This window comes from Rhinopithecus bieti, unplaced genomic scaffold (genome assembly GCF_001698545.2).
Source record: "Rhinopithecus bieti isolate Rb0 unplaced genomic scaffold, ASM169854v2 scaffold_13029, whole genome shotgun sequence".
Taxonomy (NCBI): domain Eukaryota; kingdom Metazoa; phylum Chordata; class Mammalia; order Primates; family Cercopithecidae; genus Rhinopithecus; species Rhinopithecus bieti.
The window spans coordinates 2,701,105-2,724,260 of NW_016807982.1; positions in this window are offsets into that span (position 1 = coordinate 2,701,105).

Sequence of the window (23,156 nt, forward strand, 5' to 3'; positions counted from 1 at the left end):
AGGCTGCAGTGAGCCAAGATCATGCCACTGCACTCCAGCCTAGGCAACAGAGCGAAACTCTGTCTCAAAAATATATATATATATATATTTTTTTTATTATTATTATCTCTTTTTTTGAGATAGGGTCTCCCTCTGTTATCCAGGCTGAAGGGTAGTGGCACCATCATAGCTCACTGTAACCTCAAACTCCCGGGCTCAAGTGTTCCTCCCAACTTTGCCTCCCAGCTAGCTAGGAGAACAGGTGAATACCACTATGCCCAGCTAAGCTTTTTTTTTTTTTTTTTTTTTTGGAGAGACAGGGATCTCACTATGTTGCCCAGGCTGTTCTCAAACTCCTGACCTCAACAGATCTTCCTGCCTTGGATTACAGGGGTGAGCCACTGCACTCAGCCCAGTCTAAATTACCTTGGACAGCAAAACTATGTTTTATAGCCCACTAAGAAAGAATTAGTTGATATCACAGGTTCTGTAATCTCAACTGGTATAATACTGTATTTATTTTTTCTATTAGATTTGATAAGATTTCCAAAAATCCCAGAAAATAACCAAAATAATATTACTGAAAATTCAAGAAGATATCAAAGTAAATATAGATACAAAACTGCAAAATAATGCAGGACTACTTAACCTATGGCATTGACTTAAATATGTGTAGTCATTTTGTAATCTTTGCATTTGTGTGTGCTTTACTAATGTTTAAGGCATTTGAAGTATTCAACTGTATCAGACCTAATAATTTTGTAATTGCAGTTTAAATTGTTTAAGATAATTAAATTAAATTTATTACGTGTTTAATGGTCAATAAAAAAAGGGTTTCAATGTTTCGTGTATTAGAAATATAACTAGTAAATTGGGCATTAAACAATAAAATAGCTATTAGTATTCCTGTCCATGCACAAAAGTCCTTTGGACATGAAAAAAAAAAATCCATCAAAAATACTGAGTCACAAGGCACCAAATAGATAATTTGCTTTTACTACTCCTTAGGAAGAAGGGGAAGTGATGAGTCTGGAGACTTACCACTTAAGGGAACTGGAATGAGGGTTGGTTGAAAGAATTTGGGATACTCTGGCACATATAGTTTCTGAGAAGACAGCCAAACAGGTGATTAGTCTATGGTGTGGTGAATATTACAGAAGGGATGCTCTGGAAGCACAGAGGGAAGAGGAGTTAACCCAGCCTGGGATGGTTAGGAAAAGAGAGAAATAACCTTTTCTATGTATCTTTTATGGGTTCCTCTTCAAAGAGTCAGCTTGTTCACCTTTCTTGTTCTTTGATCTCGATTTTCCAAGCCTAACTTCCTCGTTCTTTGTGCCTCCTTGTCCCTATTTACAGTAAACAACTTTCCTGGCAGTCCTAATCTATAACTCACATCTATTTCCTTGGTTCCCACCAAAACTGTCCTTCCCGTCTTTACTGCACCCTAAAACTGTAACGGACAGCCTCTCCATTCTCGCCTAGTTAGCCCTATTCAATTTTAAACAGTAGCCAATCGGGTCAGCTTAGATTGTGCAGTCCAACTCCAGCCAGTGGGGAAAGAACACATGTACAGGAGCTGCTATGTTAGGAATAAAAACCCCTGTCCCACCCCACTCAGTGTGCCCTTGTGACCACACCCAGAGCGAGTGGCACCCTTCTGCAGAAGTAAATTGTTTTGCTGAGAAATCTTTTTGCCAGAGTGCTGATTCTTCTTTGCAGCACCAAGCATTTGTTTCTAACAAGACATAGTACATTATAAAATACTATGTAATTGACGTGATGTTTATAACCAAATATCATGGAAACCTCACATCAGTTCCAATGACAAGTATTTTTCACAATGAAGAGAAACCAGATTAGCTGTATCCCCACAGCTAGGATCTAGATATATCCCCGAGGCCTAACTAACTGGTAGGACGGCCAAGAAATCTGTTTGCTGAGGGACTTCCGGGAGAAAACTGATGTGAAGGTGTTATGGGAAAAGGAATCTGATCTAGACCGCGAGAGGAGATTCTTGGATCTCAAACAGGAGGGAATTCAAGATGAGTTGCAGAGTGCAGTGAAAAGAGAGTTTATTGAAAGTTACTCCATTACAAAGTGAAGTGTTCTCAGAAAGCAAGCAGAGGAACACATCATCTTTAAGTTTTTCTTATATAGGGGTCTTGTCTATGTAAAGACTAAAGTAAACTGTGCCTACATGTGGGTGGGCTGACAGCATGACAAAGTTTATTATTCTATTGATTTAAAAAAAAACTATCCTTGACATTTTAGTGTGTGTGAATACATCAAAGCATAACTATAATTATCTTGAAAACATACACTGCGATGAATATAGGGACATCTGGACTTTCTATTGTTGTAGGAGTGTGTCTTTGTAGGTATCTTTAGGCTGTTTCCTCAAATGCAAATATCTTGTGACTACCGGTAGTGACCAGCAAGGAATGTGCCTTGTTAGTCTCAAGATGGAGCTGAACTTAAAATGGCATTACTCTGACTCTCCTAGCCTCCTGCTTCCCTAACGGGGAAAAAAATAAGCCAGCAAGATAAACCTGGTCAGTAACAGAGACACAGGGACTGAGAACAGAATGAACAGAGTACAGTGTCTGTCACTTGGATCTAATTCAGCCTCAGCTCAAACGGAGTTATATCTAGATCTAGAGAATGGAAGAGAACAGACGAGTTAAGAGAAGAAGCAAGAAAAAGCAAGAATCAAAATTTGAAATGGAAGATTTCCTAAAAATTCTGACAGGTATTATTAACATTACCTGGGAATCCCTCTAATAGAGTGTGAGGCCAAATTTGGAAGAGATCATCTCTTCACTTTTATTTATTTATTTATTTATTTATTTATTTATTTATTTATTTATTTTTAGAGACTGGGTCTCACTCTGTCCCCCAGGCTGGAGTGCAGTGACGCAATCACAGTTCACTGCAGTCTCAACCTCCTGGGCTCAGGTGATCCTCCTGCCTCAGCCTCCCAAGTAGCTGGGACCACCACAGGTGCACACCACCACACCTGCCTGAATCTTAAATTATTTGTAGGCCAAGCACAGTGGCTCACCCCTGTGCCACCACACCTGACTAATTTCTGTATTTTTTGTAGAGATGGGGTTTCACCATGTTGGTCAGGAGTGTCTCTAACTCCAGCCCTCAAGTGATCTTCCCATCTGGGCTTCTCAAAGTGCTGGGATTACAGGCACACCCAGCCCAGCCTCAATTCTTGCAACTACTTCCACCTTGCATGATAGGTTACAATATGCCAAATTTAATTCCTCGAACACTTCAAGTTTTTTCTGGTTTCTAAGCCTTTGAATATGCTGCTCCTAGAATATCCTTCTCTTCACTTGGCTAAGTCCTACTGAGTCTTCTTGTGTCACTTTTTATGTCACTTTCTTCTGGAAGCCTTCCTTAACCTCCAAGCTCAGAATAAGTGGTCCTTGAATGGGCTTCCTAGCACACTGTGCTTCTACTGTCATAGTCTTATGTTGGCAATCCCTATTTACATGTTCAAATACCCCTCTGGACTAGCTCCATGAGGGTATAAACTATATCTATCTTGGTTCTTCTTTTTTAAAAAATCCCCACCATCTAGTATAGTGATGGGAATTTTAAAATCCCCACTATCTAGCACACAGGCAACACTCAACAGATGGATGTTAAATAATAATAATTACTGACATTTTTTTCAGTATTCTTCACAGGGCAGATATGCTTTCCATATATTATTCCATTTGATCTTCTCAGCAACCCCATAAAGAAAGTGCTATTGGCCAGGCGCGGTGGCTCATGCCTGTAATCCCAGCACTTTGGGAGGCTGAGGCAGGTGGATCACAAGATCAGGAGATTGAGACCATACTGGCGAACACGGTGAAATCTAAAACACAAAAAATACAAAAAGCTACTAAAAATACAAAAAATTAGCCAGGCATGGCGGTGTGCACCTATAGTCCCAGCTACTCGGGAGGCTGAGGCAGGAGGATGGCCTGAACCCAGGAGGCAGAGCTTGCAGTGAGCCGAAATCATGCCACTGCACTCCAGCCTAGGTGACAGAGCAAGACTCTGTCTCAAAAAAAAAAAAAAAAAAAAACCGACAGTGTATGTCAGGCAGAAGTGTAGAGAAAGATGTATAGAGAAAGTTTCATTTGGCTTTGATAGCCAGCAAATAAAACTCAAAAAATATTTCAAATGCTGTCCTGAGATGGGATGTTACACATAATTACAGTGCTTTTTAGTTTTTTATTTAGCATAAAGAGCCTTGAAGAGAGAGAAGGGTTCTTCAAGGAGACAAACAGAATTATGACTCATTCTTACTCTCCCTATTGCAGATTGTTCCACTTATTGGCAATTAGCTGTGTGCTATCTGGTGAATTCTCATATCTCTATTTTGCATCATTCTCCAGCTCTTGTTTTTTCCCCCCAGTAAATGTGTGGGGTGTTTCTTTCCATTATAAAGGTGGCACATTATTATGGTCAGGGATATCTATCTACCTATAGCTATGTAAGTATAGATATACAGATTTGTAAGTTAAAATGTAAGAGAAAGAGAAATCCACCCTCAGTTTCATTGTCTCAAAGACACTTTAGATTTAATGTATTTCCCCCCCGCCCCCATCTTCTTTCTTTTTTACTTTTTTGAGATGCATCTCGCACTGTCACCCAGGGTGGAGTACGGTGGCACGATCTTGGCTCGTAACCTCTGCCTCCAGAGTTCAAGAGATTCTCCTGCCCCAGTCTTCCGAGTAGCTGGGATTACAGGCACGTGCCACCATGCCTGGTTAATTTTTGTACTTTTAGTAGAGACGGAGTTTCACCAAGTTGACCAGGCTGATCTCAAACTCTTGACCTCAAGTGATCCGCCCACCTCAGCCCCCCAAAGTGCTGGGATTACAGACATGAGCCACCATGCCTGGCATCACCCCCCACCCCCCACCCCCACATCTTCTTTCATGAGTTGTTTTTTCAAATGTATTTGACACTTTGGGAGGCTGAGATGGGTGGATCACCTGAGGTCAGGAATTTGAGACCAGCCTGGCCAACATGGCGAAATTCCATCTCTACTAAAAATACAAAAACTAGCCGGGCATGGTGGTGCATTCCTGTAATCCCAGCTACTCAGGAGGCTGAGGCAGGAGAATCTCTTGAACCCAGGAGATGGAGGTTGCAGTGAGCTGAGATCACGCCACTGCATTCCAGCCCGAGTGACAGAGCGAGACTCCATCTCAAAAAACAAAAAAATAAAGTAAATCAAATATTTGAAATTGTGCTACTTGTGCAATCCTCCATTCCAACACTTCTCGCTCTGTGACAGCCACGTGCTTTGAATGGGACTGACACTACCTCCATCTAAGTCCGTGGTTGGGACCTGATTGGTACAATTCAGTAACAGTGTCTCAACCTCCTTATCCACTTAATTGATTCAGAAGCCGCACAAGACCCCAGACAGGCCAGCTAGTCAAACCGTTGTGGAAAGAAATACCCTCTTTCTTCCTGGTTGTGAATAAGGAGATATATATTCCATGATAACCACCTTATTACCACAAAGAAGCCAACTTGGGAACAAAGACAATCAAAGAGAGCAGAGCTGAGAGAATTACAGAAAAATGCAGCCCAGCCCAGGTTGGGCCAAGTTTGGAGCTTGTCCTCTTTTCTTATTTTTCAATTAATGGGTCAATGTATTCCCTTTATTGTTTAAATCTATTAAAGTTGAATTATAGATTACTGGCAACCAAGCATGCTAAACAGATATACCCCCCACACACACACACACGGGATAATCAAATGAAGAAATTTTAGCACTAGGCTGTTAAAAAGTAGATGAAGACTATGTTTGTGGATATAGAATACAAAGGATAAAACGGTAGTATTAACTTCCATTCGTTCTCTACTAGTTGTGAACTCAAAAGAGTATACACTTTTTCTTTTTTCTTTCTTTTTCTTTTTTTAGACGAGGTCTCACTCTGTCACCCAGGCTGGAGTGCATGGCGCGATCTCTGCTCGCTGCACCCTCCACCTCCCAGGTTCAAGCGATTCTCCTGCCTCAGCCTCCTGAGTAGCTGGGAATAGCTGGGACTACAAACGCCCACTACCACACCCAGCGGATTTTTGTATTTTTAGTAGAGCTAGGATTTTGACATGTTGCCCAGACTAATCTCAAACTCCTGACCTCAAGTGATCCTCCCATCTAGGCCTCCCATAGTGCTGGGATTACAGGCATGAGCCACTGCACCTGCCCTCAAAAGAGTGTACTCTTAATGTCTGTGTATTCTCCTAAGAGTATGAATGTCACTGATGATGCATAAGATCCTGGGAACTCTTCTTGGATTATGGTTTGGCTGCTACTTGGCCTCTCTCTTCAGATACTTATTCAAAAGAGATAAATCAAGGAACCAAGTTGGGTTCCAATGCTTCATTCTAAAGTAAAATAGGCCAGGCGTGGTGGCTAAAGCCTGTAATCCCAGCAATTTGGGAGGCTGAGGTGGGCAGATCACCTGAGGTGGGGAGTTCGAGACCAACCTGACCAACATAGAGAAACCCCATCTCTACTAAAAATACAAAATTAGCTGGGTGTGGTGGCGCATGCCTGTAATCTCAGCTACTTGGGAGGCTGAGGCAGGAGAATCACTTGAACCCAGGAGGTGGAGGTTACAGAGAGCCGAGATTGTGCCATAGCACTCCAGCCTCGGCAACAAGAGCGAAACTCCATCTCAAATAAATAAATAAAGTAAAATATACATTTTGGGGCAGACTCAGGTATGGAAGAAAGAACGTATTTCTTCCTTTTCTCATACTAAAATTAAATTAGAATCTGAGACCTTGTGCTGGTATACTGGCAGAAAATTTAATCTCAATTGTTATTGGCAATCCTAAGACTACCACTACCACAGTGAGTCTCACCACCAAAGCATCCCAGAGGCTCTGTAGCCATTGGCTCAATAGTCTAGCCTCTAGACTGGTTACATCAAAGATGGCCATTGCTCCAGCCTACATGTTATTATCAGGATCAGTGGCCTGGGGCATGAGCATCTTCATCAAGAACAGGACTCCGTGTGCTCACGGTTCAGCCCTCTCCCCACCATGCTGTTAAAGAACATGGCACAGGTACCCTCAAATCACACAACCTATAGAACTTCACCCTTCTCCTACCGTTCTGAAATATTTTCTCCCTTAGTACTTGCCTATCTCCTTGGCCAACATACGCATGCACACACACACAGACACACACACACACTCCCTCCCTCCTTGGATACTTTCATAATGTTTTCAGTCAGCTAAAATTTTTGCAAAATTTAGGACCAGCTCTTGACTTCCAACAGCTTCTGCTTTTGGTCCTACCAAAACCCCTAAGACAAGGATGCAAGGGAGGAATGGTACACAGCAAACAACAAAAAATAATATTTCAAAACTTATGGCCAGGCACAGTGGCTCACACCTGTAACTCCAACACTTTGGGATACCGAGGCAAGAGGATCACCTGAGGTCAGGAGTTCAAGACCAGCCTGGCCAACATGGTTGAAACCCTATCTCTACTAAAAATACAAACATTAGGCTGGGCTTGGTGGCTCACACCTGTAATCCTAGCACTTTGGGAGGCCAAAGTGGGCGGATCACCTAAGGTCAGGAGTTCGAGACCAGCCTGGCCAACACAGTGAAACCCCATCTCTACTAAAAATACAAAAATTAGCTGGGTATGGCACATGCCTGTAATCCCAGCTACTCAGGAGGCTAAGGTAGGAGAATCGCTTGAACCCAGGAGGAGGAGGTTGCTGTGACCCGAGATCACGCCACTGCATTCTAGCTTGGGAGACAGATCGAGACTCCATCCCTCTCGGCCCCCAGAAAAAAAATACAGAAATCAGCTGAGTGTGGTGGCGCTTGCCTGTAATCCCAGCTTCTCGGGAGGCTGAGGCAGGAGAATCAATCGCTTGAACCCAGGAGGCGGAGGTTGTAGTGAGCCAAGATCACACCACTGCACTCCAGCCTGGGAGACAGGGCGAGACTACATCTCAAAACAACAACAACAAAACCGAAAACATACCCTGCCCCATGAACAAGCAGCTTATATCCAATGGAAGTCCTCACATGGAACCAGGTTTCTATCTTTTTTATGGCATTTTTTCCCTCTCGCTTCTATCATCAGAATCAGGGATGTATACTCACTACTCTAGTTCTTCTGTTTCGTGCAAAGGCGTTACACAAAAGTGCTAGGGCTTATCTCTCATTGATATTTTTTACTTGCAAGAACTATTCATTTATTGGAAACAGGAGCCTACATGTCTTATAAGGTCAAGTGCTTTATCTTGCTTAGTGAAACAAACTCTATTAATCTATAAACTAAAGAATACTTGTTATCAGGAATCACTCATGAATATATATATAATATATATGTATACATATATATACAGTCATGCGTGGCTTAACGATGGGAATACGTTCTGAGAAATGTGTTGTTAGGTGATTTTGTTATTGCACGAACATCATAGAGGGTACCTATACAAACTTAGATGGTATAGCCTACCACACACCTAGGCTATACAGTATAGACTATTCCTCCTAGGCTACAAACCTATTACATCATGTTATTGTAATGAATACTATAGACAATTATAACAAAATGGTAAGTTTTTGTGTATCTAAAATATCTAAACATGGAAAAGTTACAGTAAAAAATACAATGTTGTAATCCTATGGGACCACCATTGTGTATGTAGCCCGTCCTTGATAAAAACGTCCTTATGCAGCACATGACTGTTAGGATGACTGGCTGCAAATGACAGAAAATCAAGTGAAAGTAGGTTAAGTACAAGAGAGAATCTATTGGCTCACAGAAGTTAGAAGTTCACAGTTGGGCACTGTGGCTCACACCTGTAATCCCAGCACTTTGGGAGGCCTAGGTGGGCAGATCACCTGAAGTCAGGAGTTCAAAACCAGCCTGGCCAACATGGTGAAACCCCATCTCTACTAAAAATACAAAAATTAGGCCGGGCACGGTGGCTCACACCTGTAATCCCAGCACTTTGGAAGGCCAAGGCGGGCAGATCACGAGGTCAGGATATCGAGACCATCCTGGCTAACATGGTGAAACCCCGTCTCTACTAAAATACAAAAAAAAAAAAAAAAAAAAAAAAAAAAAAAAAAAATTAGCAGGACATGGTGGTGGACACCTGTAGTCTCAGCTACTCGGGAGGCTGAGGCAGGAGAATGGTATGAACCCGGGAGGCAGAGCTTGCAGTGAGCAGAGGTAGCACCACTGCACTCCAGCCTGGGTGACAGAGCAAGACTCTGTCTCAAAACAAAACAAAAAAAAAATACAAAAATTATCTGGAAGTGGTGGTGCACACCTGTAGTCCCAGCTACTTGGGAGGATGAGGCAGGAGAATCACTTGAACCTGGGAGGCAGAGGTTGCAGTGAGCCAAGATCACGCCACTGCACTCCAGACTGGTGACAGAGTGAGACTCCATCTCAAAAAAAAAAAAAAAAAAAAAAAAAAAAAGCTAGACTTCACAAATGGCTAGATCAAGGGGATAGAAGGGTGGGTATCAAAAGTGTCATTATATAATCTAGACTAGACTAGTGAATCTGAATACTCCATCTCCCAGGTATTGTGATTAGGTAAGTGGTAGTCATTATATGGTATCAACACCTTGCGGAAATTTTTTGCCCCTAAACTATTAGGACATACACCTCTTATCCAGTGAAAATATCCTTCAAGAATGGAAGTAAAATAAAGACAGTATCAGAGAATAATGAATATCCATTATTAGAGGATATCAGATTCCTCTAAAGTGGTAAAACATTGATTCCCAAGTGGACTATAAAAAGTTATCAGAGGATAATGGAATTCCTCCAATGAAGGGAACCTGATGAGGAAGAATAACAGAAATTGTAAATAGCTGGGTAAATATAATAGATTATTCCTCTTTTTAGTTTATATATATATGTAAAGTATATATATCTAAACATATATAAAAGTATATATACACACACATAAATACATATGTAAAAGTATGTGTGTATATGTGTATATGTGTAAATATATGTGTGTGTATCTATATACAAAATTATAACAAAATACAACAAAACTATATAAAATTATAACAAAAATTATAACAAAATTATAACAAAAATTATAACACTATCTGATGGGGCTTGCAATTCTACTGTATAAGGTAATTATAACATAAAGTGTGGGGAAGGAGATAAAGGAACTTATATAGTGATAACATTCCTATACTTCCCCTAAAGTGGTAAAATACTGGTTCTTAAGTAGACTATAAAAAGTTAATATGTTTATTGTAATCCCTAAAACAAACACTAAAAAAAGATATATGGATATGTGAAAAACACAATAGATCAGCCAGGCATGATGGTGTACCCATGTACCCCTGTAATCCAAGATACTGAGAAGCTGAAGCAGGAGAATCGCTTGAGCCCAGGAGTTTCAGAGCAGTCTGGACAACACAGTAAGACTCCATCTCGAAAGAAAGAAAAGAAAAGAAAAGAAAGGGAGAGAAAGAAAGAGAGAAAGGGAGAGAGAAAGAGAGAGAAAGAAAGAAAGAAAGAAGAAAGAAACAGAGAGAGAGAGAAAAAGAAAGAAAGAAAGAGAAAGAAAGAAAGAAAGAAAGAAAGAAAGAAAGAAAGAAAGAAAGAAAGAAAGAAAGAAAGAAAGAAAGAAAGAAAGAAAGAAAGGGGGAGAGAGAGGAAGGAAGGTAGGAAGGAAGGAAGGGAGGAAGGAAAGAAGGAAGGTAGGAAGGAAGGGAGCAGGGGAGAGGAGGGGAGGGAAGGAGGCAAAGAAAGAGAAAGAAAGAAAGAGAGAAAGAAAGGAAGGAAGGAAGGAAGGAAGGAAGGAAGGAAGGAAGGAGAAACACAACAGAGAAACACAACAGAAGAATTAAAATGGAATACCTACAAATGTTTAATTAGAAAAAAAAAGGGAGGAAAGGGAGTAGAGCACAAATAAATTAAATGGTACACCTAAATCTGACCATATCAATAATTACCTTAAATTTTACTGATCTACAAATGTCAATTAAGCAAAAGAAATTATCGTAATGGAATTATTTACTTATTTATTTATTTGATTTTTTTGAGACAAAGTCTCACTCTGTCGTCCAAGCTGGAGTGCAATGGCACAATCTCGGCTCACTGCAACCTCCACCTCCCAGGTTCAAGCAATTCTCCTGCCTCAGCCTCCCAAGTAGCTGGGACTATAGGCATGAGCCACCACACCCTGCTAATGTTTGTATTTTTAGTAGAGACGGGATTTCGCCATGTTGGCCAGGCTGGTCTCAAACTCCGACCTCAGGTGATCCGCCTGCCTCAGCCTCTCAAAGTGTTGGGATTACAGGCGTGAGCCACAGTGCCCGGCTTATCATAATGAAATTTTTTAAATCACCCAACTATATACTGCCTACAAGAAACATGCTTCAAATAAAATGTCACATAAAAGTTCAAAGTAAAAGGATGAAAAAGATATATCAAGCAAACATTAACCAAAATATAACAGGAGTAACTATAGTAATATCAAACAAAGTAGAATTTCAGAGCAAAGAAAATTACCAGAGATAAAAGGGGGCCTTACACAGTAATAAAAGGGTTAATTTACCAAGAATACATAATAATCCTAAATGTATATGCACCTAATAACTAACTGAACTTCAAAATAAACGAAGGAAAAACAGACAGAACTGGCTGGGCATGGTGGCTTATGCCTCTAATCCTGCACTTTGGGAGGCTGAGGCAGGAGGATTGCTTGAGCCCAGGAGTTCAACGCCAGCCTGGGAAACACGGTGAGATCCTGTCTCAAAAAATGTTAATAATAATAAAATAATTGAAAGGAGAAACAGACAAATCCATAATTACAGTTGGAAACGTCAACACTCCTCTCAGAGTAGTTGATAGAAATAGTAGACAGAAATGAGCAAGGAAATAGAAAAATTGAATAACATCAAACAATTGGATCTAATTTACATTTATAGGACACTCCACCCAACCACAGTAAAACATACATTCTTTCAAGTACACGAGGAACATTTACCGAAATAGACAATATCCTGAGTTATAAAACAAACCATAACAAATTTAAAATAATTCAGATAATAAATATTTTCCCTGGTAATAAAGAAATTAAATTAGAAATCAATAACAGAAAGATAACAGGAAATCTCCAAACACATGGAAATTAAACAACGTATTTCTAAAACTTCTTTTTTTTTTGTGAGATGGAGTCTCACTCTGTCCCCCAGGCTGGGGAGCAGTGGCGCGATCTCGGCTCACTGCAAGCTCCGCCTCCCGGGTTCACGCCATTCTTCTACCTCAGCCTCCTGAGTAGCTGGGACTACAGGCGCCCGCCACTATGCCCAGCTAATTTTTTGTATTTTTAGTAGAGACAAGGTTTCACCGTGTTAACCAGAATGGTCTCGATCTCCTGACCTTATGATCCTCCCGCCTCGGCCTCCCAAAGCGCTGGGATTACAGGCGTGAGCCACCGCGCCCGGCTCCAAAACTTCTAAACACACTGACCATGGATTAAAGAAGACTCAAGTAAAATTAGAATATTTTAATTGAACAAAAAAATACAATTTATCGAAATTTGTGGGATACAACTAAAGCAGTACAGTTGACCCTTCAACAACATGAGTTTGAACTGCATGGGTCCACTTTTACACATAGGTTTTCTTCCCCCTGCCACCCTTGAGATAGCTAGACCATTGTCTTCCCTTCCTCCTCCTCCTCAGCCTACTCTGCCTGAAGATGAGAAGGATGAAGACATTTATGACTGGTTCATTCCTGGCTTTCGGCACCAAAAAAAAAAAAGACTTTTATGACTCATTTACACATAATGAATAATAAACATATTTTCCCTTCCTTTTGATTTAATACCATATTCTTTTCTCTAGCTTACTTTATTGTGAGAATATAGTATATAATACATATACAAAATATAGTTAATTGACATTTATGTTATTGGTAAGGCTTCTGGTCAACAGTAGGCTATTAGTAATTAGGTTTTGGGGGATTCAAAAGTTACACATGGATTTTCAACTGTAAAGGGTGGTTGGCCAAGAGTCAACTGTATTTAAAGGGGAATTTATGGCATTAAGTCGTTAGAAAAGAAGAATGATCTCAAATAAATAATCTAAGCTTCCATCTTAAGAAATTAGAAAAAGAAAAGGAAAATAAACCCAAAGCAAACAGAAGGAAGGAAATAAAGAGCAGAAATCAATGAAATTAAAATAGGGAAAACTGATAAAACCAAAACTTGGCTCTTTGGAAAGATCGTAAGATGGATAAACCTCTAGCAAGACTGATAAAGAAAAATTAGAGTAGCCACAACTTATTAATATCAGGAATGAAAGAGGGGATATTGCTACAGGGCACACAAACATTAAAAGGACAAAAATACCACAAACGACTCTACCCATAAAAATTCAATAATTTAGGTGAAACGGGCCAAGAGCTCAGAATACAAAAACTAGCAAAACCCATCCAAGATAAACCAGATAAGCTGTTCTATACAAATTAAATACATTGAATTCATAGTTTAAAATTTTCTAAAATAGAAATTTCCAGGCCCAGGTAATTTCACTAGTAAACCTTACCAAACATTTAATGAAAAAAAAAAAAACATTTAAATCTTCAAAGTAGCCTCTAGAAGATAGAAGAAAAGGAAACAGTTCTCATCTCATTCTATGTAGCGAGAATTATCCTGATTCTGAAGCAAGACAAAGACAGATAAGAAACCACAAGCCGGCCAGGCACAGTGGCTCATGCTTATAACCCCAGCATTTTGGGAGGCCGAGGCGGTTGGGTTGCCTGAGCTCAGGAGTTCGAGACCAGCCTGGGTAGCATGGTGAAACTCCGTCTCTACTACAAATACAAAAAAAAAAAAAAACAGGGCCCGGGCGCGGTGGGCTCAAGGCCTGTAATCCCAGCACTTTGGGAGGCCGAGACGGCGATCATGAGGTCAGGGAGATCGAGACCATCCTGGCTTAATACGGTGAAACCCCGTCCCTCTACTAAAAAAATACAAAAAAACTAGCCGGGCGATGAGGCGGGCGCCTGTAGTCCAAGCTACTCTGGTGAGGCTGAGACAGGGAGAATGGGCGTGAACCCGGGAGGCGGAGCTTGCAGTGAGCTGAGATCCTGGCCACTGCACTCCAGCCTGGGTGGCAGGAGCAAACTCCGTCTCAAAAAAAAAAAAAAAAAAAAAAAAAAAAAAAAAAAAAACAAATGGGCGCCTCTCATGGGTGGTGACATTGTCAATCCCAACTACTCGGGAGGTTGAGGCAGGAGACTTGCTCCTGAAACCCGGGAGGCGGGGTTGCCAGTGAGCCGAGATCGCACCACTGCCACTCCAGCCTGAGCCACAGAGGCGAGACTCACCGTCTCAAAGAAAAAAAAAAAAGAGAAACTACAAGCCAATATCTGTCATCATACTATAGACACAAAGAATCCTCAACAAACTAATCTAATATTAGTAAATCTTTAAAATATTATTAAATATAATATATAAAAAGAATTAACACACTATGACCAAGTCACCATGGACTAATTGGATTTACTCCAGGAAGTCTGGTTTTTATATAATTTTATATAAACATTAATATAAAATTTTTTAACTTTCTATATATTTATATAGATTATATATTAAAATGTATGGTGTACATGTATATATAAGTTGTGCGTATTGTTTTTATTTTTTTTGAGACAGAGTCTTGCTCTGTCGCCCCGGGGCTGGAGCGCCGTGGCCGGATCTCCAGCTCACTGCAAGCTCCGCCTCCCGGGTTTACGCCATTCTCCTTGCCTCGAGCCTCCCGAGGTAGCTGGGACTACGGGCGCCCGCCACCCGCCTGGCTAGCTTTTTGTATTTTTTTAGTAGAGACGGGCGTTTCACCGTGTTAGCCAGGATGTCTCCATCTCCTGACCTCGTGATCCGCCCGTCTCGGCCTTTCCCAAAGTGCGTGGGATTACAGTGCTTGAGCCACCGCGCCCGGCCTTAATTTTTTTTTAAAGGACGAGGATCTCACCTCTGTCATCCTGGACTAGAGAAAGTTGGTGCAACCCATAGCGAGCTCACTGCATCTTTGAACTCCTAGAGGCTCAAGCCATCCTCCATGCGGCCTCAGGATTATTAGGTGTGAAGCCACCTTCGCCTAGCCTGGTTCAATAAGTATATTCAATCAGACTGATTTGTTATTAATATATTAATGAAATCTAAAGATTGTTACTAATCACATATTGATAATCTTTTATAAAGATGAACCACATATCATATCTTCTTATTTCTGCAGTTGGATGTCTGCACCAGATACGCTTTCTTAGGTATCTGACAAGAATTCCAGCGTCCATTAATTTTAAAAATAGGAAAAATAAACTCTCGGAATAAAGTAGGATAGAGAGGAACTTCCTCAGCCTGATAATAGGGATCTGCAAAAACCTATAGTTAACATGATGCCTAGTGGCAAAAAGCTGAATGCTTTTCCCCTGACGTCAATAAACTGGGATTGTCTACTCTCACCACTCCTAATTCGTACATTGTACTTGCAAGTCCTACCAATATAAAAGGCATACAGATTGGAAAGAAAGTAAATACAACTTTTCTTTCTTTCTTTTTTTCTTTTTTTTTTTTTTTTGAGATGAGTCTCGCTTTGTTGCCCAGGGCTGGAGTGCAGGGCGCAATCTCAGCTCACTGCAACCCTCCGCCTGCCCCAGGTTCAAGCAATTCTCCTCCTCAGCCTCCCGAGTTAGCCTGGGATTCCAGGCGGCCTGCCATACGGCTGGATAATTTTTGTATTTTTTAGTAGAGATGGGGTTTCACCATGTTGGCCAGACTGGTCTCGAACTCCTGACCTCATGGATCTGCCTGCCTCAGCCTCCGCAAAGCGCTGGATTACAGGTGTGAGTCACGCGCGCCCAGCCACTGTTTCTTTTCCTTTTTTTCAAATCAAGCAGCTTCCTGAGCCATAATAAGGTGCAGAGAGACTCTCATGTGGACATGATTTTATATTGGCACATAAATCCCATAGGAATCTATAAAAGAACCTTCCTACAAACTAATAAATGTGCTTTAGTAGGTTGGCAAGGGTTAACACCACAAAAAACGTATTTTATATTTTATATACTGGCAACGAACAATTAGAAAATCTTTTTTTTTTTGAGATGGAGTCTCTCTCTTGTTGCCCAGGCTGGGGTGCAGTGGCCTGATCTCGGCTCACTGCAACCTCCACCTCCTGGGTTCAAGCAATTCTCCTGCCTCAGCCTCCCAAGTAGCTAGGATTACAGGCATAAGCCATCACACCCGGCTAATTTTTGCATTTTTAGTAAAGATGGGATTTCACCATGTTGGCCAGGCTGGTCTCGAACTCCTGATCTCAGGTGCTCCCCCCGCCTGGGCGTCCCAAAGTGCTGGGATTACAGGCATTAGCCACTGCGCCTGGCCAAAAATTAAAAATTTTTTAAAATTTTTAAATGGCATTTACAATAGCTCAAAATATGAAATAATAAGATACAAATCTAATAAAACATGTTCTGTGTTGTATGCTGAAAAGAATAATGAAAGAAATTAAAAGAAGATTTAAATAAATGGTGAGCTATAGGTGTTCGTGATTGAAAGACTTAATGTACTAAAGACACTGATTCTTCCCAAATTGATCTATAAATTTCACACAATTCAAAATCTCAGCAAAGGTGGTAATTGCACCTATTGCACCTGTAGTTCCAACTACTGAGGAAGGTAAAGTAGGAGGATCACTGGAGCCCAGGAGTTCAAGGCCAGCCTGGGCAACATGGCAAGACCCCATCTCAAAAAAAAAAATCTCAGCAGAATTTTTTTGTAAATGTAGACAAGCTGATTCTAAAATGTTATGGAAAATCAAGGGAACTAAAATAGTCAAAACAATTTTGAAAAAGATTGAAGTATTTAAATATTTGTATTTACTTATTTAATTATTTTGAGATAGGGTCTCACTCTGTCACCCAGGCTGGAGTGCAGTGGTGCAGTCTGGCTCACTGCAACCTCTGCCTCCCAGGTTCAAGCGATTCTCTTGCCTCAGCCTCCTGAGTAGCTGGGATTACAGGCATGCACCACCATGCCTGGCTAATTTTTGTATTTTTAGTAGAGATGGGGTTTTACCATGTTAACTAGGCTGGTCTTGAACTCCTGACCTCAAATGATCTGTCCACCTTGGCCTCTCAAAGTGCTGGGATTACAGGCATGAGCCACCATGCTTGGCCTAAATATTTTTATTTAAATAAAAATAAAACTCAAGGTCTCCTTCTGTTGCCCAGGCTGGAGTGCAGTGGTGTGATCACAGCTCACTGCAACCTCTAACTTCTGTGTTCAAGCAATCCTTCTGCTGCAGCCTCCCAAGTAGCTGGGACTACAGGCATGTACCACCATGTCTGGCTAATTTTTTTTTTTTTTAATTTTGTAGAGGGGACTTGGGGGGAAGGTTGGGAGTGGGGGTGAGGGATAAAAGACCACAAATAGGGTTGCTGTGTATACTGCTCAGGTGATGGGTTCACCAAAATCTCACAAATCACCACTAAAGAACTTACTCATGGCCAGGTACGGTGGCTCACGCCTGTGGTCCTGGCACACAGGACCAAGGTGGTTAAACCCCATATATATATAACATACATATGTATGTTTTACAATGATCAAATTAGGGTATTGAGTGTGCCCACAACCCCATGCATTATCATTTATTTGTGGTGAGAACATTCAAAAGCCTCTCTTCTAGCTATTTTGTAATATACAATACCATACTGTTAACCTTTGTTGCAATAGAACACCAGCATTTATTCTGCCTGTCTAATTGTAACTTTGTACCTGTTGACCAACTTATCCCATCTTCCCGCCTTCCTCCCCTCCCCAGTCTCTGGTAACTCTACTCTCTGCTTCTATGATATCAACTTTTTTTTTTTAAATCCCACATAGGAGTGAGATTATGCAGTATTTATCTTTCTGTGTCTGGCTTATTTCACTGAACATGATGGCCTCCAGGTCCATCCATGTTGTTGCAAATGACAAGATTTCATTCTTTTTTATGGCTGAATAGTATTCCATTGTGTACATATACCACATTTTCTTCATTTATTCATTGTTGGACTCCCGGATTGATTCCATATCTTGGCTATTGTAAATAGTGGCTGCAATAAACATGAGAGTGCAGATATCTCCCTGATGTACTGATTTCATTTCCTTTAGCTATGTACCCAGTAGTGGGATTGCTGGATCATGTGGAAGTCCTTTTTTTCTTTTTCTTTTTCTTTTCTTTTCTTTTCTTTTTTTTTTTTTTTGAGATGGAGTCTTGCTCTGTCGCCCATGCTGGAGTGCAGTGGCATGATCTTGGCTCACTGCAACCTCTGCCTCCTAGGTTCCAGCGATTCTCCTACCTCAGCCTCCCAAGTAGCTAGGACTACAGGCACGCCTGGCTAATTTTAGAGATGGGTTTTTTTAGTAAAGACAGGGTTTCACCATGTAGGCCAGGCTGATCTCAAACTCCTGACCTCAGGTGATCTGCCTGCCTCGGCCTCCCAAAGTGCTGGGATTACAGGCATGAGCCACCGCACCTGGCCTGGAAGTTCTATTTTTAATATTTTGAGGAACTGCTATCCATTTTTCTATAGTGGCTGTACTAGTTTACAATTTCACCATGGTGTGTAAGTGTTCCCTTTTCTCCATATCCTCATTGACACTAATATTAGCTGTGGGTTTGTGATATATGATGATGTTAGTGGTAGGTTTGTCATATATGGCATTTATTGTGTTGAGTTACATACCTTCTATGCCTAATTTGTTGAGTTTTTTGTTTTGTTTTGTTTTGTTTTATCATGAAGGGATGTTGAACTTTGTCAAATACTTTTTCTGCATGTATTAAAATAATGGGTTTTTGTTTTTTGGGTTTTTTGAGACGGAGTCTCACTCTGTTGCCCAGGTTGGAGTGCAGTGGCACGATCTTGGCTCACTGCAAACTCCACCTCTCAGGTTCAAGCAATTCTCGTGCTTCAGCCTCCCAAGTAGCTGAGATAACAGGTGTGCACCACCACACCCAGCAAATTTTTTAATATTTTTAGTAGAGATGGGGTTTCACCATGTTGGCCAGGCTGGTCTCAAACTCCTGACCTCAGATGATCTGCCTACCTCAGCCTCCCAAAGTGCTGGGAATACATGCGTGAGCCACCAAGCCCAACCTTTTTTTTTTATTAATGTGATATATCATGTTGATGTACATATATTGAACCATCCTTGCATCCCTAGGATGAATCCCACTTGTTCATGGTGAACTATATTATTGATGTGCTTTTGAATTTAGTTTGCTAGCATTTTTTTTTTTTTTTTTTTTTGGAGTCAGGGTCAGGTCTTACTCTATCACCAAGACTGGAGTGGAATGGCACAATCATGGCTTACCACAGCTTTGACCTCCCAAGCTCAAGTGATCCTCCCACCTCAGCCTCCTGAGTTGTTGGGACTGCAGGTACATCTTCTCTAATTTTTTGTAGAGACAAAGTCTTACTATGTTGCCCAGGCTGATCTCTAAGTCCTGGCCCAGCAATCCTCCCACCTCAGCCTCCCAAAGTGGTGGAATTATAGTCATGAGCCACTGCACCCAGCCTTCCAGTTTGCTAGTATCTTCTTGAGAATTTTGCATCTATGTTCATCAGGGATATTGAACTGTAGTTTTGTTGTTGTTGTTGTTGTTTTGTCTTTGTATGGTTTGGAATCAAGGTAAAGGTGGCATCTTAAAATGAGTTTGGAAGTATTCCTTTCTTTTCAATTTTCAGGAATAGTTTGAGAATAATTGACATTAGTTCTTCTTTAAATGTTTGGTAGAATTCAGCAGTGAAGACTGGGTGCAGTGGCTCATGCCTGTAATCCCAGTACTTTGGGAGGCTGAGGCAGGCAGATCATCTGAGGTCAGGAGTTCAAACCAGCCTGACCAACATGGTGATACCCTGTCTCTACTAAAAGTATCAAATAAACCAGGCATGATGGTGCATGCCTGTAATCCCAGCTACTTGGGAGGCTGAGGCAGGAGAATTGCTTGAACCCAGGAGGTGGAGGTTGCAGTGAGCCAAGATTATGCCATTGTACTCCAGCCTGGGCAACAAGAGATAAACTCCATCTCAAAAAATAAAATAACATAAAAAAAGAATTCAGCAGTGAAGCCATTGGGTCCTGAATGTATTTATGTTTTGGAGTCTTTTGATGGCAGACTTTATATTACAGTTTCAATTTCTTCACTCATTATTGCTCTGTTCAGATTTTCTACTTCTTCATATAATCTTGGCAGGTTGTATTTGTTCAGGAATTCAATCTTCTAAAGTTTGTTGGCATATAGTTGTTCATGATAGTCTCTTATGGTCCTTTGTATTCCTGTGATATCAGTTGCAGTGTCTTCTTTTTCATGTCATTTTATTTATTTGAGTCTTTTCTCTTTTTTGCTTGGTTAGTCTAGCTGAAAGTGTGTTAATTTTTTTTTTCAAAAAACCAACTCTTCATTTTATTGATCTTTTGAATTTTTTTTTAGTCTCTATGTTTTTATTTCTGCTCTGAGCTTTATTATTTCCTCCCTTCTATCAATTTTAGGTTTCATTTTTTCTTGTTTTTCTAGTTTCTTGAGGTGCATGGTTAGGTAGTTAATTAGAAATATTTCTTCTTGGTCAGGCGTGGTGGCTCACACCTGTAATCCCAGCTCTTTGGGAGGCCAAGGAGGGTAGATCTCTTGAGGCCAGGAGTTCAAGACCAGCCTGGTCAACATGGAGAAACCCCATCTCTACTAAAAATACAAAATTAGCTGGGCATGGTGGCGCATGCCTGTAATCCCAACTACTCAGGAGGCTGAGGCAGGAGAGTCGCTTGAACCAGGGAGGCAAAGGTTATGGTGAGCCAAGACGCGCCATTGCACTCCAGCCTGCCAACAAGAGCGAAACTCCATCACAAAAAAAAGAAAGAAAGAAAACAAATGAATCAGCCAGGCACGGTGGCTCACACCTGTAATTACAGCACACTGGGAGGCCGAGGCAGGCAGATCACTTGAGGTCAGGAGTTCAAGACCGGCCTGGCCAATATGGCGAAACCCCATCTCTACTAAAAATACAAAATTAGCTGGGGGTGGTGGCGCACACCTGTAGTGCCAGCTACTTGGGAGGCTGAGGCAGGAGATTTGCTTGAACCCAGGAGGTAGAGGTTGCAGTGAGCCACCAAGATCATGCCATTGCACTCCACCCAGGGCGACAAGAGCAAAACTCCATCTCAAAAAAAAAAAAAGAAAAAAAAAGAAAAAAAATGAATCAAGCTTCCTATCTCCCAGAGCTCTCCTCCTATTCCTTAGGACTTAATCTTTCAGCCAGTATAAACTATTGAGACTTCAGGGCAAGAAAGACACATGTAACTTGTGACCTACATCTACTGCTTGAAATATTGAGACAAATTTTCAGCTCTATCTGAGGGGGGGTTAGAATATCACATCTCAAAATTATCACACATCCTTACAATTTTTGGTGATATCATGAATCCTATCATTTTTTCAACTCCCAAGGAAGTTAGTAGTGATGATGAAACCACCTTTGCAAAATTATGACTGAGACCATGAAAGAGATCTAACCTAAAGGACTCCATCTTGCTTCTAACCTTTAAACTGTCCTTGTTCCTTCCTGGGCATAGGCTGAACTAACTTTGGGAGGAATTTAGTTTATAGTTTAAAATAAAGACAATAATAGCCCTTTCCCAAAACAAATCTCCTTCTTGCCTGGGGACTAGACTCCCTTTGTAGGACTAACAAATTAGCCACAAGATTAGAAATTATGGTTTAGGAGTCATGCAGCTGGAGGCCAAGATTCTTCTGACCCTCGCCTGAAATGCAAGATCAGTGCTTGAGATATTTTGCAGACCCTGCACTTGATGGATCAGCTGGTACTACCCAGATTGATAAACAGGCTCATCTGATCTTGTGGCCGCCATCAGGGAACTAAGCGCAAGAGGACAGCTTCAATTTCCCATTATTTCATCTCCTATCTAGCCAATCAGCACTCCTGGCTCACTGGCTTCCCCCTACCCACCAATTGTTCTTAAAAACTCTTGATCCCCAAATGTTCGAGGAGACTGATTTCAATAATAATAAAACTCCAGTCTCCCACACAGCTGACTCTACGTGAATTACTCTTTATTGCAATTCCCGTCTTGATAAATGGGTTCTGTTTAGGTAGCAGGCAAGGTGAGCCCACTGGGCAGTTACAATGACATCACTTGCCTTTGGATGCCCACTGAACCAGGACTGATTTCTGGGTTCCAATCTAATCCCAGTCACTGAGTTGCTGTGTAACTTGGGGCACATTACCTTTATCCTCTTGCCTTCAGCTTTTCCTTTGGTAAGAAGGGAGTATTAAAGGGGAGATCATTTCAGTAAGGTCCCTTCTAATCCTAACAGTTTAAATACATTATTATGAATATTAGAAGGTAATAATAAATGTTAGAGAAATTAACCTCAGTTACTCGTATAATATTTCAAATTACCAAAGGGTTTATATTAGATTTGAGGCTAACGCCAAAGGATGTTTAAGGACCATAGCAACAAGGATCAGAAGGCCCTTTTGGTCTGGACCTCACCTTCGCAAGGGTCTCAAATTTAGATTTTTGAGAATATCTCCTTTAAAAGTAATTGTCAAATATGATTATAATAAGTTCATCATTCAATTTTATATATATATATTTTAGAATCCTCTTATGCCTTTAGGAATAGCACAGTTAGTTGATCCTATACTTTTTTAGATGTTGAAAGTATTGTTAAAAGCATTTAAAATATACCATTATTTTTGACACGCAGTTTAAGGTTATTTTATTTTATTTTATTTTGAGGCAGAGTCTCTGTCGCTCAGGCTGAAGTGCAGTGGTGGGATCTCAGCTCACTGCAACCTATGCCTCCTGGCTTCAAGCGATTCTTCTGCCTCAGACTCCCAAGTAGCTGGGATTACAGGCGCCCGCCACCATGCCCTGCTTATTTCTGTATTTTTAATAGAGACGGGGTTTCACCATGTTGGTCAGGATGGTCTTGAACTCCTTAACTCAAGCAGTCCATCCGACACGGCCTCCCAAAGTGCTGGAATTATAGGCGTGACCCACCACGCCCAGCCTGGGGTCATTTTAATTTTTTTTTTTTTTTTTTTTTTTTTTTTT